Raw genomic sequence first — 7612 nt, 5'->3', positions numbered from 1 at the left:
TATAAGTATTACTCTGAGAAGGGGTCCACTGAATTTAATGGTCTGCTACCAAGTCTCCCAGCCCGCAGGGTCACCGGCCTTAGCCCACGTCCCCTGGGGGGTGGGGGGGGCAGCGAGTCTCAGAGACATGGAGCTCAGAAGGGACAGGGTTCCAGTTCAAAGGCAGTCCTTCGGACCCCAGACACCTTGCCTCATTTCTGCTGCACCCTGGCCCCGAGGGAACGCTGACCACCAAGGACATGGCTGAAGGCAGAGAGAAGCCCTGCTTGGTCAGAGAACTCCTTGATTGAAGGGTTCAAGGATGGAAAGGAGCCCTCAGCCAGGCCACTCCCTACAGGGAGCCCCTGCCCTCGTGATCTTTTCACCCCCGAGGAAGGAGAAATGCAAACCTGGGCCCTGAAATCAGAGCGTTCCAGATGATTCCCTGTGGATGTGGTTCGTGGAGGACGTGGTCTCAGGAATGAATACAAAACTTAAAAAGCTCCCAGAGAAGTCGTGGGTGGTCCGTGCATCCAAGAAGGTGCCCCAGGCCGTCTGTTCATGACGAGCTGGACAGGCTCCCCAGGCTTCTCGCTGGGTTCCTTGTCCGCTGCGCCACCCCGCCCTCCCTGCCCAGGCCCACGCTCCCATGGTGACGTGACTGTGACGCCAAGGGCCCTGAGCTCTTAAACAGAGACTTTCTGTTTCTGTTTCTTTTCTGCTTCCTTTGAAGCCGGGTGGCCTCCCTGAGGGAACCCTGGAGGAGGTAGCCCTGCTCGGGGTCTCGGTGCCCAGCCATCTGCTGGCAGGGAGTGTGAACACGTCGGTGACGCATTCAGACAATGACCGCCATGGTCAGGGCGTGCAGAGCCCTGAAGCGCCCCTCGCTGCTCTCCTTTGCTTCCTGACTTTGGAGAATCTGGGGTGGTTGAGAGTCACCGCTCTGCTGACGCTCAAAGGGGAAAGGTGCCTGGCGCTCCAGGCTGCAGCATCGCCACCTCCCTTCTTTGGGGATGCCGCCTGGTCCCCTGCCCATCCTGGAGCCAGTCACGCTGGGATTTCTATCTGAGTCTGAAGTGCCCCGTGTCTCCCAGCAGATGTTCCACCATGAACCGGATCCACCCCGGACCTCCTGTTGTCCCCCAACCCTACTGATTTCTCTCAGTAAGCCAGTGGTCCCCCGGATCCCTACAGCCACTCAGACACCCCGAGGCACCCGCAGACTCCCTGAGGTCCCCCAAGACCATGAAGGCCCCCCCAGACCACTGAGGCCCCAGCGCCCCCAGATTCCCGAGGTCCTCCCAGACCCCCTGAAGCCCCCCAAGCCCCCCAAGTCTCCTCCAGACTCCCCGAGGTCCTTAGACTCCCCGAGGACCAAGATCCCACACCTGGACAGGCTGCAGGGAGTGGCCTGGCTGAGGGCTCCTTTCCATCCTTGGACCCTTCAGTCAAGGAGTTCTCTGACCAAGCAGGGCTTCTCTCTGCCTTCAGCCATGTCCTTGGTGGTCAGCGTTCCCTCGGGGCCAGGGTGCAGCAGAAATGAGGCAAGCTGTCTGGGGTCCGAAGAACTGCCTTTGAACTGGAACCCTGTCCCTTCTGAGCTCCATGTCTCTGAGACTCGCTGCCCCCCCACTCCCCAGGGGACGTGGGCTAAGGCCGGTGACCCTGCGGCTGGGAGACTAGACTCAGGAAGGCTGAGTTGGTCTTTTCCCTTCCCCTCGCCGTGAGGGCTCCAGCCCGGCTGGTGGCCTGCAAACACCAGGAGCCAGCCTCCAGGAAGGGACCAAGGACACTGGCCTCCTCGGATGGCACGACGAAGCCAAGAGGAGTCACCTTGCCCCCGGGGCAGGGATACGCGGCTGGCCCCTCTCTCCGTCCACTCCCTTCTGGGACAGCGGGCAGAGAATTCACAACTTCCCTCCTGCCCCAGATGTCCAAATATTTTTCTTATCAAGATGTTCATTTTCAGCAAATTGTACAAAGAGGAAAATCCTACAGAATGAAGAAGGAGGAGGGGGAGGGGGAGAAGGAGGAGAAGAAGAAAAGAGGAAGAAGAAGGAGAAGAGAAAGCTGTTTACACTCTAGGAAACAACCACAGGGAGAGAGCAAACTTCCTAGCCGTGGAGACCAGAGTGCCGGCCTCACGATCCTGTGATGAATCCACTGACTTGTTGGGCATCTTCCTTAAATGACCTTGAACCTCACTTATCCTACTCAAAGTATTCTTCAGGTAATTGGGGGCCCGTTTGGGCTGGTGGCCCCGAATTCTCAGAACAAAATTTGGGGGCGTGGTCTAGTAGACAGAACAAGAGGTTTGGAACAAGGCAGACTCCGGTGTGAATTTCGGAACTCCCAATGGATTTCGGTATGTCTTTAGATCTCAGGGTTTCAGTTTATAATACGGGCAGCATATTGTCTGACAGTGTTGATTCCCAAGTTCATGGTGCTGTGGAGGCCAGGCTGGGAATGGGATCGTGTCATGAAATCAAATGTCACGCTCACACACGGGCTCCGACTGCCTGACCTTCCCCCCGACGTCAGGGAACTGAGGCAAAGATGAGAGTGATTCTGACCCCAGGCTCTTTCACCTTATTATCTGCCTAAACTTTAGTCCCTGAGCTTAAAACCCAGGCAATTGCCTTAGTTTATGGCTTCACAGTTAAGATGTGGCCACCGTCACGGTTTACCCACTTAGCCAGCAGGTGCTTGTTGGTTTGAAAGGGCTTGGCTGGGCTTTCGCCCTCCCCGGCTGTGCTCCCTGTCCATCACCCTTGCTCGCTGTTTCTCACTTCCCAGTAAAGTACGTGCAGGTAGGAGAAGAAAAAGGAGAAGGAAAAGAAGAAGAAAAGAGGAAGAAGGAGAAGGAGAAACAAAACCCTTGTTTCAGGTTTTGCTAAGTGCATCTGAATAAGGGGGTTGGTACAGAGTACCCTCTGAAAGCAGAGCCCCAGGATGGGATTCTGGTGTTAGATTACTCACCAGTCAGACAGCAACGAGGACCCCATTCCTGGAGGTAAACCAGGTGGTGACCATCCCGGAACACAATTACCAAGGCTCTCACCTGTGGTTACTTGGGCTCAGGTGTGCCAAGGAAGGGAGGCATTGGGCTGTGCAGACGGTGACACTTGAACAGCACAGAAATCGGCTGCCTTTTGTTAAATGGCCCTGGGATCCTTGAAAGAGAAAGAGAGCCTCGGACAGCATGTAGAGATGTCCACCTCCTGCAGGGCAGACTGTCTTGAAAATCAGACCCGGGATCTGATGGTACGAGTGACAGAGTTGCCGAGGAGATGGACAGATAGGCCTGCTCCAAGCCCCGGTCCTGAGGGGAAAAGAGTGAGACGCTGAGATGCAGGGTGGGGACACTTAGGTAGAGAAGAAAGACTGCACCTCCGGCTTCCCCCAAACCCTCCACATCTACAGAAGTAATCTCCTTACCCTTGACATAGGGGAGACCCCCCCCTTTGCCTAGAGGTTCCCCAAAGGCTCACTCAAGGATTTGACATTTGTCCTTCCCTAATGGATGCCCACGACCCCTCAATACATTAAGGCTGATAATTTGATGACTAGGGTCAGCCCTCAGCATGGCCGCAGAGGAGAAACACATCAGGCAGTGAAGAGAGCAGGAGCTGGTGAACATGTGCCCATGGGAACCGGGAAGACATACATGGCAGTAGATCTGGCTCAGTTCGCAGACCCACACCCGATTGATGGATTGATTGGTAGGGAAGTGGAGTCCCCTTGAAGAAGGAGCCTGTAAATGTCACCGCCAGCTTATGCTGTAATCATTTCCCTGCTCCTTCCCCAAAGTGACATGTGGCTATTTACCTGGGTAGCTATGTCCTGAGAAAAGAGGGGTACCCAGCTTTCCAAGGATTGTTGGATGCAGGATCTGATGCCAGGAGACGTGAAACTCTGTTGCTGTCCCCTGGTGACAGTGGGAGCTCGTGGAAGCCAGGTGATAAATGGAGTCCCAAGTCCATCTCACAGTGGATCCAGGTCCATCCCTCAGTGCATCCACGGACTCACCCTGTGATCATTTTCTTGGTCCCTTATTGTGTCACTGGGGTAGCTGTACTTCAGAGTTAGCAGGACCCTGGCTTTGATTCTGTGACCCGTGGAAAAGGAGCCATTCAGTGGCAATCCCCTGCTGGCTGAGGCAGTAAGTCAGAAGCAATACCACCCCAGGAGGAATTGCAGAGACTTAGTGCACCAGAAAACACTCAGGGATACAGGAGTGCTGCCTCATCCCATCCGCATTCAACTTACCTGCCTGGCCCCGAAAGTGCCAGGTGGGTCTCGTGCATGATGTTATTGTAAACTGCACCAGATGTGGTGTATTTCCTGGAGGAGACTGACACAACCTCTGACACTGGTGTGTGGTTACGTACCACACATTTACCTGTTTAGGTACTTTTCATTCTTCCTGTAAACTCTTGTTTTCAGCTGGTAAAACTTCAGGCAGAAGAACATCCTGGTAGCATTGATCTGCTGGCAATAAATTGTCTCAGGTGTTATTGATCTGAAAATGCCTTTATTCCAATTCTCTTGTTTTTGAAGGACATTGTCGCTGGATATAACATTCTGAGTTGATGAGTCTTTTCTCTCAACACTTTGAATATCTTTTCCCACTGTCTTCTGATCTCTATTGTTTCTGATGAGATATCAGCCATCATTGCTGGCTTGTTCCCCTGTAGGTAATATGCTTTTTTTCTCTGGCTGCTTTCAAGATTTTCTCTTTATCTTTGGTTTTCAGTAGTACTCTGATGTGTGTAGGTGTGATTTCGAGGCTTTTTTTGGGCTTTGTTTTGTAATTATCCTGTTTGGGGTTTATTGAGCTTCTTGGATCTGTAAGTAGTTTTTTCCCTATTATATGAAAATCATCAAAGTTGGGAAGATTTTGCTTTATTTATTCAATTTTTTTCTGCCTCATTTTCACTCTCTTTTATTTTTGGGACTCCACAATTACACATATTCCAGGCCACTTGATTTTGTTCCAAAGGTCTTTGAACATTTGTTAATTTCCTTCAGATTTCTCTCTCTCTCTCTCTCCCTCTCTCTCTTTTTTTGGCTGTGTTGGATCTTTGTTGCGGTTCAAGGGCTTCTCATCACGGTGGCTTCTCTTGTTGCGGAGCACGGGCTCTAGGCATGTGGGTTTCAGTAGTTGTGGCACGCGGGCTCAGTAGTTGTGGCTCGCAGGCTCTAGAGCGCAGGCTCAGTAGTTGTGGCGCATGGGCTTGGCTGCTCCGTGACATGTGAGATCTTCCCGGACCAGGGATTGAACCCATGTCCCCTGCATTGGCAGGCGGATTCTTAACCACTGTGACACCAGGGAAGTCCCTCTCTTTTTTTTTTAGATTGGATAGTTTTTTTATTGATCTGTCTTCAGATACTTTCTATTGTCATTTCTAATCTTTTAATCCACTTCCTTTTTCACTTGTTATTGTGCTTTTGAGTTCTAGAATTGCCATTTAGTACTCTTTTCAAGGTCTAATTTCTCTGCTGAGATTCCTTATTCATCCATTCATTAGGGCCACATTTTCCTTTAAGTCCTTGAACAAATTTATAACAATAGCTTTAAAGTCTGTATCTGCTAAGTCCAACATCTGGGCTACCTCAGGGTCGGTTTTCATTGAGTGCTATTTTTTGGAGTATGAGTCATATTTTCTTGGTGCTTTGCGTGTCTAGAATGTTTTCTATTTTTCTATTATCTGGAGCTGCATATGACACATTGTAGAGATTTGGAATTCTGCTATTTGCCCCTGAGTAGTGTTGGTTTTTATTCTCGTAGGTGGTTGGATCCCTGGCTGATAACTTGAACTTGCATAGACTTGGATCTGGTGTTTCCTGAGCCCCTCTAAGTTGATTTGACTTGCCCTCTGAAGTCTGTCTTTAAGCCTTGTTGAGACTTGATTTAAGGCTCTGATAGAGTATAGACTAGACCTTACTGTAGGTAATGGTCTTTACTCGTAAGGCATGACTTTTCTGATGTCTCTTAAGTCTAGAATAGAAGTAAAATCTCTCCTTTCTGGCTGGCCAGGAACTTCAGCATGTCTCAGCAATGTTTGGCCTCTCAACTCCATAACACCTGCTCTCAGGTAATTCTTACACAGTCTTTCCCTGCATACATGCAGCCCCGCCCTTAGCCAAGGGCTTGCAAGTCATCTCCACACAAATGCCTGAGATGCTCCCACTTGGCACAGCGCCCTGACCACAGATTCAAGTCACTCTGGCCACCTTCTCCAGCTCAATGACACTGATGTGTCCTGCTTTGCTCCAGCTCCTGCACCACGGTCAGGAACTTTCCCCGAGGCAGACAGGCAGGGCAATTATTGGGGTTACCTTATGAGTTTCCCTTCTCTCAGGGAATCACAGTCTTTAATGCCTGTTTTCTGTTGCCCAACACAATTGCTTCATATTCCCCCCCCCCCCATTTTATAGTTCTTTACGGCAGGAAGCTTCCTCTGGTAGTTACTTGTCCGTCTTGGAGACAGAAATGGAAGTTGGATAATATGCTTCTACTGATCTAGGAATGTTTTTCTCCAATCCCATCGGTGAAGAGGATAAAAAGCAATTTGTCATTATATGAGAAGGATAGCAGTTCATATTCACTGTCTCGCTCCAGATTGGTGTTAACTCTTCTGTTCTCCACACAAGATACCTCACAGAGACCATAGTCATCTCGATATTCTACAGGTCATGCCGGTCTTCTAAACTGATTACCCGTGCTAATTGGACATGGTGAGCAGGGAGCAGAGAGTACCCAGGAAGGGGGAGACAAACTCATGACGATATAAGGGGCTGCATAACAATGAAATGAGTAGGGATCCAGTGTCTGGGGTATGCTGGGATGGCACCTTTAAGGCAAAGAACCATTTGGTGCCCATCCTGCATCTCCTACTACTAAGAAAGAAGCACGACACTTCATGCTGTTTGGATTTGGGGGGGCAACGTACATCACTTCTGGAAATTCTGTTTTAACCAGTTTATTGAGTGGTTTGAAAGGCTTTCTGTTTCACGTGAGACCCAGAGCAGGAGAGGGCTCTGCAGCAGGTGGAGACTTCAGTGTAAGCTTCTCTGTCCCTAGAGACATGCGGTCCATCAGACATGGTGATGAAGGCGTCCAGGGATGGAGTGTACAGAAAGCCTCGCTAGGAGCATCTCAGCACGGACCTGTAGAGTTCTGGAGCAAAGATGTGTTCTTTACAATTGGAATTACCTGCCATTTGAAGACCAGCTCATGGGCTGCTAGTAGGCTGCCGTAGGGATGGAGTGCCTGGCCAGGGGATGCCAGGTGGCTGTGTACCTGGAGTGTCCCTCATGAGCTGGCTGAAGACTGAATCCTTTTGCATTACATCCCCACTGAAGGATAGCCCTGAAAGAGGGCAGGTGGGGCATACCTCAGGCAGCACACTGGCTGCCCACTGTCCATGGAGAGAATACTACCCAGAAGCAAGACTGTCCATAGACTCCTGGACAGGGGCAGACAGCTTGGCTGATGGGACAGGAGCCTGGAAGGAACAAAATTAGAAGATCAAGGGCAAGTTAGTCTGGAGATGGACCTACGGGAGTGGGCAAAGGATGTGAAGGTGTGGGGATGTCTAGTGCCCACTGGAGGGCCTTTCCCATAGCT

This window comes from Grampus griseus, assembly GCF_964374135.1.
Source record: "Grampus griseus genome assembly, chromosome: 8".
In the NCBI taxonomy this organism is placed as follows: Eukaryota; Metazoa; Chordata; class Mammalia; order Artiodactyla; family Delphinidae; genus Grampus; species Grampus griseus.
Note: the sequence above shows the minus strand (reverse complement) of the source record.